Below are 9,830 nucleotides of genomic sequence, written 5' to 3' on the forward strand. Positions count from 1 at the left end.
CTGAAGGGTGCTCTTTATTTGTAATTGTATTTATCTAATTTTGTCACTAGCTTTAGTGGGCAAATTACATTTTGTCCATGAGAGATTCTGTTGTTTCTGTATTTTAGAATCCAGGACTAGATTAACTGCCTGTCAAGATTAATAAACTATTATTGGCTACCTACCATTAATCTCTCTGTCCCTTCCTGGTCCGCTCTGCTTTTCTGCTTTACATGACTCTCCTGAAGTACTATCTGCTCCATCCTATAAAATTTTCCTGATTTGGAGATCACTGCCTTGTTGACGTCTTGTCTTCAGACACATATTACAAGCAGGTGGAAAAGTTGCTTAAACATTGGCCATCACGGGTTAAATTGTCTTGTGACAACAGCAGTGTGAGAAATGGTCCATCTTTCCATTTCTGATTTTTCTACTGCCTCACCTCAATAACCACAATAACAATCCTCTCCTTGACTTTTACAGTTTATTGGGTGAATTTGCACTCCTGACACAGTGTGAATCCACAGAGGTCATCCGATAAGGTCCAATTACCACCCTATGATGTCGCTATCTCTATTCTGTTAACAAAAGTAATTTGCATTGGCATTGCTTACCGTTTTGCTTGCTAGCTAGCTAATACATTTGTGCCACTCTCCATTGATGTTTGTTATGCTTAGCTACTTTATTTTTAGGGAGAAATGTATTTTAAATCAGACTATCTTTTGACAGCATTAAATTGGCTATACATTTTATATATAGATTAATTACCCCCATGTCCACAGCTGAGTCAATAATTTTGTCAGATGTCCATGGTGCAACATGTTGGTGCCTGTCCCAGTATGTAAATCAAGTTATTTTATTTTATTACTCCAACAGACTCCATTGTTGGTTTGACAAATGCTTAAGTGACTGATGTCTATCCACTTGTTACCTTCATGCAACCCTTTAGTGCCTATCTTGTGTGCCTGTTTATTTATTTTATTGCTGCTGGAATGGAGCTACAGCTTGGGAGGTGGTATGCCCCCAATTGTCTGCTGAATTCACTTGAGATGGCCCTGGTGGGTGACCTCAAGGAGCTATGGCCAGTGATGACCTGACTGCAGATTGCTGTGAGCTGGTTTCAACTGAGGCAGTTTGGCCCAACACAAGCACTGGCTGAGAGGCTGAAAGGGGAGCAAGCAGTCATCCTGAGAGAGGACATCAGGTACTTCCCACATGGTGCCAATGCCACTCTCAGGGGCTGAGCATTGACGCTATCACTGCTCTGTGAAAGAACAGTGCATGTGTGCTGGGAGATCCTCAAAGCCACTATCCACACTGTCCTTTAGGCTCTGTAAGCTAGAGCAGATGCTGGACCCTTGCGTCAAGATGGCAGGAATCTGAGCTTCCAGTGAAGCTGTCAGAGCTATAACCAGAGGCTCTGTTGCTGTGGGGCTTCCTATAGTGCTCAGAGAACTGACCACTTGCTCCATGGTTGACTGCATGGTCTTGATGCCATGCATGAGACATTTCATAAGTTGTTGAAATCCTCCATGTTCTCTGGCATTGTGCACCTGCTCGCTAGTGGACAGCCCAGTGGTCTTACAATGTCTGTGTGGATTACCATCAGTCTTCTTATGTATGACTCCTCCCTCTGTACCCTGTGTAGCAGGGCGAGGATGTGAACTTTCCCTCCAGTGAGTTGCTCCCTGGGCCATCCTGTCCCCCACTCTTGCTCCTGCGCACTAGTGCTTGGTAAATCTTTATGTGCAGGACCCCTCTAGCCTACCCTCTGATTCTTGCACAGAGCCGCTCTCGAGTGACTGCAAGTATAAGGTTGAGTGATGCTTCGTGTTCTGTGTTGCTGCCCTTTTGTTATCTTCCCCTTCTCTCTGAGGACTGTGTACGTCTACTAGATCTGAAATGTAAGAAAAGGAGAAGAGTTAGCATTTAGTGCCATAGTTAAGCAAATGACTAACTTTGGAAAGCAGCTGCAATCTGTCATGCATAAGGGTGAGAATTAAGTAAGAAGGGAAAGAGGGACAGATAGTTAAAAACATTGCATGACTTCTCTAGCCTTGACAGACACCACTCTCTGACATACTCCTTGCCAATGATGTACACATCACCTGTTCTTTCAGTGGGGACAGCAAATGGATGAAGCATGCCCCTCCTCCTGTGATGACTTGCTTCCTGTTATTGTGTGAGAGTTTGGCCTGCAAGGAAGAAGGAAATATGTCAGTGTTAGAATCATGTGAAATTTAGAGGAGGCCCTTGTACTGTAGTATTACCGGTGTGAGGAAAGAAAGACTTGCATTTATATAATCCTTTCACAACCTCAGGACATCCCAAAGCACTTTACAGCCAACTACTTTACAGTGTAGTCATTGTTGTGATGTAGGAAACATGGCACCAATTTACACATCGCAAGATTCCACAAATAGCAATGTTATAATGACCAGATATGTTAGCGATGTTGGTTGAGGGATAAATATTGGCCAGGACACTGGGGATAACTCCCCTGCTCGTCTTTAGAAATAGTACATAGAATCCTTTACAGCCACCTGAGAGAGAAGAGCAGGCCTCCGTTTAAGATCTCATCTGAAAGATGGCAGCTCTGACAACGCAGTTCTCCCTCGGTACTGCATTAGAGTGTTAGCCTAGAGTTTTGTACTCAAGTCCCTGAGGTGAGACTTGAAACATCAATTTCTGAGTCAGAGGTGCGATGCTACCTATTGAACCACAGCTTACAGTAGATAATGGTATATATGTGAGCAGGAGAAGGAAGTAATATTGAGTAGTAGATGCAGCGTGTTGCACTGGGAACTGTAGAAGTTGGAATGAAGTGTGTTGCTGTGATTGGAGGAGAGTGCTGGTAATTGAGGAAGGGATGGATAGTGAAGACTGAGACAACAAGTAATGCAAGGTTAATCATAGAGTAATGATAGATAGGAGATAGGAGGCTTAACTTAGCTAACCATGTGAGGTCATTGAACTTCTTCCTGCATTGCAGGCATGTCTGGTGGGGGTGGTGTGGGGTGGCGATCACTCCTTACCTTGAAGCACTCTGCCACCTCTACCCATTGGTGCTAAAAGGTCGCCTGGAAATCTTCCAGCTGCCTCTCCTCCTGCTGACTTCCTTCATCTAAACCTCCAATGCAGTGTCTGAAAACTAGAGTGCCCTTACCACATCTCCTGGATCTGCCATTGTTCACAATTCGCGATGATAGATAATTGCAGCCAAAGTACACCTCCCCTTTAAGAGGTGAAGACTGCTTTTAAGTCATGTCAGGAATGTGCAAAAATTGATGACCTCCATCAGGCAAGCGGCCGATCAACAGCACGAGTAATGCTGGCAGCCCACCTATATTATTTTAATCAATCAGTTCCATGAATTTGGGGTCTTCTTTTAGCCCCCATTCCAAGTGCAGATGCAAATTCTGCCCACAAAAATACACTCGAAGGAATTTCAGGTTCATATATGATGCAGCAGTCTTCCCAAATCTAAAATACACCTGCCAGCTATGGCAGTCTATGAGGTAATTTTAACGACATGGGCTGGGAGGGGTTCAGATGGTGGGAGGGACGGTTCCCATCGCATTTCCACCTCCCACCATCTTACATTGTCTAAGTTAAGGCACGGGAAAGCTGCCAACCCGAAAGAGCACCTGATCAAATTTCAATGGCAAGGCTGCATCCCGATGTGTCATCAGGACATGCAGGCTTAACTGACAAGCACATAATCTCAAATTTGCCAGAAGATATTGTTGGTAGCCAGCCTGCTGACTGCAGAAAGTCCAGGTAAGTAAAATTCTCCATTAATTTTTAAAAGTTTCTCATAGAGCAGGAGGAGCAATATTGAGTTTCCCCAACTCTGTTCTTCCCCAATCGTGGACTTGCTGACCCTCCCCCCCTCCCCCCCGAAGCCCATCCTCAACAATACATACTTGCTTCACTCAGTACTATTTCTATGGGTCCCTGGCAGCAGCCTGACCACCCACCTATGCCTCATCCACTAATTTTGACTCTGGTCTGCTGGAAGTCGGTCAGGCTTTGAGCGCTAGTCAGTATCTAGACTTGTAAATGTTGCTGGGGAGTTAAAATTTCTTGAGCCTCATGGTCCAGGGGTCCTGACACTTCCCTGTCTGCAGTGGTGCCCTGCATCACCCCGAGTTAAAATCAGGGCTTCTATCCAAAGACATTGAGAGATTAGGGGAGGCAGTGGGGTAGTGGTATTGTCACGGACTAGTAACCCAGCGTATTGCTCTGGGTACATGGGTTCGAATTCCAGCACCCCAAAAAATGAAATTTGAATTCAATTAATAAATAATCTGGGATTAAAAGCTAGTCTAATGATGGCCATGAATTGATTGTTGTAAAAGCCCATCTGATTCACTAATATCCTTTACGGAAGGAAATCTGCCATCCTTACCTGGTCTGGCCTACATGTGACTCCAAACCCACAGCAATGCCTCTGAACTGGCCTAGCAAGTGTTGGCCAGGGGCTGCAAGAAATACAGAGTCTGTTACAAACTGTTGCATAGCTCATGAACTAAAGTAACCTGAGCTCAGACACTGTTGGATTGCTTGTGAACTAAAGTAACCTGAGCTCAGACACTGGCCTGTGCTGGTAAAAAACAGTTTGAACTAATTAATTTATGTGACAGACAAGGGAGAAATCACAGGAATAGAGCCTTATTTGGACATGGAGTGATACTGGGGTCTTTGGGCCTGGGTGGATTAGGTGGCGGGTGGCTCTCCTGTAAACCCGATATCCCAAAAACCCAGCCTGAGCCTGAATTAAGAGGATTTAGTCCCACGTGACTGCCAGGATCAAGTGGGTGAAGGGAATAAAGGGGTCAAGGGGGAGTTGACTCTGCGCCACGGTTTACACAAACAATTCAGTTGCATCCAACTGCTATGAACTCAATAAAGAATGAAACCGGATGGACCACCTACGCACTGGAAACGACAAAGGCAAACCCAGTCTTGTCAACCCTGTAACATCCTCCTTATGCACATCTGGGGACTTGTGCCAAAATTGGGAGAGCTGTCCCACAGACTAGTCAAGCAACAGCCTGAAATAGTCATACTCACGGAATCATACCTTACAATGTCTGAAATACCGCCATCACCATCCATGGGTCTGTCCTGTCGGTGGAGGTGGTGGCACAGTGGTATGCAGTTGGGAGGGAGTTGCCCTGGGAGTCCCTCAACATTGACTCTGGACCCCATGAAGTCTCATGGCTTCAGGTCAAACATGGGCAAGGAAACCTCCTACTGCCCTACCTGAGCTGATGAATCAGTACTCCTCCATGTTGAACACCACTTGGAGGTGGCAAGGGTGCAGAATGTACTCTGGGTGGGGGACTTAAATGTCCATCACCAAGAGGGACTCGGTAGTACCACTACTGGCTGAGTCTTAAAGGATATAACTGGGTATGGGGCAGGTGGTGAGGGAAAAACATACTTGTCCTCACCAATCTGCCTGCCGCAGATGCATCTGTCCATGACAGTATGGGTAGGAGTGACCACTGCACAGTCCTTGTGGAGACAAAGTCCCACCTTCACATTGAAAATACCCTGCATTGTGTTGTGTGACACTACCACCGTGCTAAATGGGTTAGATTTCGAACAGATCTAGCAATGCAAAACTGGGCATCCATGAGGCGCTGTGGGCCATCAACAGCAGCAGAATTGTACTCATATGCAATCTGTAACCTCATAGCCTGGCACATCCCCACTTTACCATTACCATCAAGCCGGGAGACCAACCCTGGCTCAATGAAAAATGCAGGAGGGCATGCTAGGAGCAGCAGCAGGTATACCTCAAAATTAGGTGTCAACCTGGTGAAGCTACAAGCCACGACTACTTGCATGCCAAACTGCGTAAGCAGCATGAGATAGACAGAGCTAAGCAATCCCATAAGCAACGGATCAGATCTAAGTTCTGCATTCCTGCCACATCCAACCATGAATGGTGGTGGACAATTGAACAACTAACTGGAGGAGGTGGCTCCACAAATATCCCCATCCTCAATGATGGGGGAGCCCAGCACATTAGTGCAAAAGATAAGGCCGAAGCATTTGCAACAATCTTCAGCCAGAAGTGCCACATTGATGATCCATCTCGGCCTTCACCTCCTAAAGTCCCCAGCATTACAGATGCCAGACTTCAGCCGATTCGATTCACTTTGGATACTGTGAAGGCCCTGACAACATTCCGGCAATAGTACTGAAGACCTGTGCTCCAGAACTTGCCGCGTGCCTAGCCATGCTGTTCCAGTACAGCTACAACACTGGCATCTACCCGGCAATGTGGAAAATTGCCCAGGCATGTCCCGTACACAAGAAGCAGGGCAAGTCTAAACTGGCCAATTACCGCCCCATCAGTCTACTCTCAATCATCAGTAAAGTGATGGAAGGTATCATCGACAGTGCTATCAAGCGGCATTTGTGCCAGGGCCACTCAGCTTTGGTTCAAACAGCCTTGGTTCAAACATGGACAAAAGAGCTGAACTCAAGAGGTGAGGTGAGAGTGACTGCCCTTGACATCAAGGCAGCATTGACCGAGTATGGCATCAAGGAGCCCTAGCAAAACTGAAGTCAATGGGAATCAGGGGGATAACTCTCCACTGGTTGGAGTTCTACCTAGTGCAAAGGAAGATGGTTGTGGTTGTTGGAGATCAATCATCTGAGCTCCAAGACATCACTGCAGGAGTTCCTCAGGGTAGTGTCCTAGCCCCAGCCATCTTCAGCTGCTTCAACAATAATCTTCCTTCAATCATAAGGTCAGAAGTGGGGATGTTCGTTGATGATTGCACAATGTTCAGCACCATTTGCGACTCCTCAGATACTGAAGCAGACTGTGTAGAAATGCAGCAAGACCTGATCAATATCCAGGCTTGTAAGTGGCAAGTAACATTCGCACCACATAAGTGCCAGGCAATGACCATCTCCAACAAGAGAGAATCTAACCCTCTCCCCTTGACATTCAATGGCATTACGATCACTGAATCCCTCACTATCAACATCCTGGGGGTTACCATTGACCAGAAACTGAACTGGAGTAGTCATTTAAATACAGTGGCTACAAAAGCAGGTCACAGGCTAGGAATCCTGCAGCGAGTAACTCACCTCCTGACTTCCCAAAGCCTGTCCACCATCTACAAGGCACAAGTCAGGAGTACAATGGAATACTCTCCAATTGCCTGGATGGGTGCAGCTCCAACACTCAAGAAGCTTGACACTATCCAGAACAAAGCAGCCCACTTGATTGGCACCCCATCCACAAACATTCACTCCCTCCATCACCGACACACAGTGGCAGCAGTATGTACCATCTACATGAGGCACTGCAGCAATGCACCAAGGCTCCTTTAACAGCACCTTCCAAACCCACGACCTCCACCACCTAGAAGGACAAAGGCAGCAAATGCATGGGTACACCACCATCTGCAAGTTCCCCTCCAAGCTACACACCATCATGGCTTGGAACTATATCACCGTTCCTTCACTGTCGCTGGGTCAAAATCTTGGAACCCCCTTCCTAACAGGGGTATACCTACCCCACATGGACTGCAGTGGTTCAAGAAGGCAGAGCAAAACCACCTTCGTAAGGGCAATTAGAGATGGGCAATAAATGCTGGCATAGCCTGCGACGCCCACATCCCCATGAATGAATTTTTTAAAAATGATAAGAAACTAAAATGAGTTCAGAGGGAACAGCAAAGTTATTACTGTATAAAAATTGAATCTTTTGGGGGATAAATTATTTTCTTGCTATTTACTCAGGGAAGTGCATGTTTTTCTTCCCACTATGTTTTGAAAATTCAGATTTACTATATGATGAATTTCGATGGTTGGATATTGCAGTGAAAATTAAATCATGTAAAACAGATCGCCTTGAGAGTAAGGGCAGAGGTTTACTGACACCAAAATGTTTCAGTCTGGGGCCATGCGTCTCTCCTGTTTTTAAGGTCTGAGAACACGGAGTGTCACTGTGGTATGAGTGATTTCTCTGTTTCAGTTGGGTTGCCTCAATAGCTGTGGGAGTGACTTTCATTCTGGCATTTAGAGTAGTCTTAGAGTAAATAGCAATGCCACATACAGTAAGGCTGTAGCTTGTTTTAGGTTGGACAGAATAGTAGGTGATGATGGGGGCTGGGTGGGGAAGGGGCTGTAGAAAATTAGCACACAACAGCATCAACTGATGGCCCCACAAGATGCTTACAGATGAGGAAAGCCGTTCAGTCCAGCAGAATTTATCCATCCAGAATAATGCTACAACCCTAACCCCATCCTCTGCATTACTGCATCTAGTTGCTTCTTAAATGATTCCAGGGTTTTCAACTCCACTGCTCTGCTTGGAGTCCATTCCAAATGTCGATCACTATCTGTGTAGAAAAAAATCTCCTGATTATCCTTTTCATCAATGGCCCCTAAGATACAGCATCTGTGTCGAGCTGAGCAGAACTTGAAGAAGGCTGTTTCCTCTGATGTGGACTCTCCATTGCTGTCCCTGACACTACAATCTGTTCTTGCTCACTTGTGAAGTGTGAGTCTTCAGGTGTAAACCCAACTGTTTGACTTACTGGTCCCACTGAATGCAAGTATCTGAGCTGGTGCATGGTGAGTATTAATCCTCCAATGGGGCACTCTCAAAAGGAATCAGCTCCTCTGTGAAATCATTGTCTGCCATATCTACTGACTCCTACTGCATGCATGAAGGTCCTGGCGAAGATTAAAGATATTAATTAGTGCTGGTCAGGTTGCAAATTATCACTATGAAGGTCGTCATATTTCACATGCTGTTAAAGTTAAGTCAACATGATCTAGTGCTGTATAACATGCAAGTTATTGATATTTAATTAGGAGGTTCCCTTTTCCCCATTTCTGATGGCCAGGGACGCTGAAATACCATGGATCACCAGCGTCTTCTCCTCTCCAGATGTGATCTGTGCGATCTATGGAGGTCCACATCCAGTTCTCTTTCTTCCCCTTGTGTTCTGTGTTCTCTTCTCTTGCTACGGGGTTGCGGGAAGAACAGGTTTTTGAGTGACTGTAATGGCATGTATGCACCCAACAGGTGACGTGCATTTGGTGAGACTATCAGGGAGAGGCTTCAAATTGCAAAATGTTGTGGGTGATTGGCAGTGGTGGATAGATAGATAGAGATATGAGGAAGTGCACAGAAAAAGACAATGGCTGCTTTTGCAAGATAAGTGGGCATGAGGGTTGATGTGATGGAATAGGCTTGACAAGGCAGGGTGAGGGAATGGGGCACCTGTACTCACCTTTCCTGGTTAATTCATTTGCTGCACAGAGTTCCTGAGTGTGGCACAATTCCCCTGCAGCTGACCTCCTAGGCCACCCTCAGCCATGCCTTCTTTGAGTCAGCAGCAGGTTTCTTCCTACCAGGGAAAAGTATCTCTGTTTGGCTTCTCACAGCGCCCTGCAGTACATCAAAAGAAGAATCATTGAAGCGGAGTACGGACTTTGATAGTTCTGACCTTTTAGCTCTGAAGCTTCCAACTCCAAAATCCTGCAAATTCCATCATTGGGTTGGCCCTTTAAATACTGAGGTTGAGATCATGTCATGTAGGTCCTCTTCAAACCTGCTGTAGTTCAATGGATGCCAAACCTGGGAGTATAATGATAATGGGATGCCTACGTTAAAAAGCCACAGACTTACTTCCAGGTTTCCCATGCGATGTGGCATTCCCACCAACGCTTCCAATGCATCTCCAAGTAAATATTAGGGCCCAAGTCATTGATTTAATTTAGAAACAGCGGTAGTCCCAATACTGAGCCCTGATCTTCATACTTCTTCCCTCCCCAACATTATCCCTCTAACCAATACCCATTGATTT

At 45.8% G+C, this 9,830-nt stretch overlaps 1 long non-coding RNA gene across 1 annotated transcript; it reads right to left on the minus strand.

The window, feature by feature from the left end:
* Nucleotides 1-1,827: 1,827 nt before the first annotated feature.
* Nucleotides 1,828-9,390, minus strand: LOC137374098 (uncharacterized). Its single transcript, XR_010975762.1, has 3 exons — nt 9,255-9,390; nt 2,088-2,174; nt 1,828-1,876 (listed from the first exon to the last, which is right to left on the minus strand). It is a non-coding gene; the product is annotated as an uncharacterized lncRNA (long non-coding RNA).
* Between the last annotated feature and the right edge of the window lie 440 nt (nt 9,391-9,830).

The sequence above is a fragment of the Heterodontus francisci genome, chromosome 10 (genome assembly GCF_036365525.1).
Source record: "Heterodontus francisci isolate sHetFra1 chromosome 10, sHetFra1.hap1, whole genome shotgun sequence".
NCBI classification, from domain to species: Eukaryota; Metazoa; Chordata; class Chondrichthyes; order Heterodontiformes; family Heterodontidae; genus Heterodontus; species Heterodontus francisci.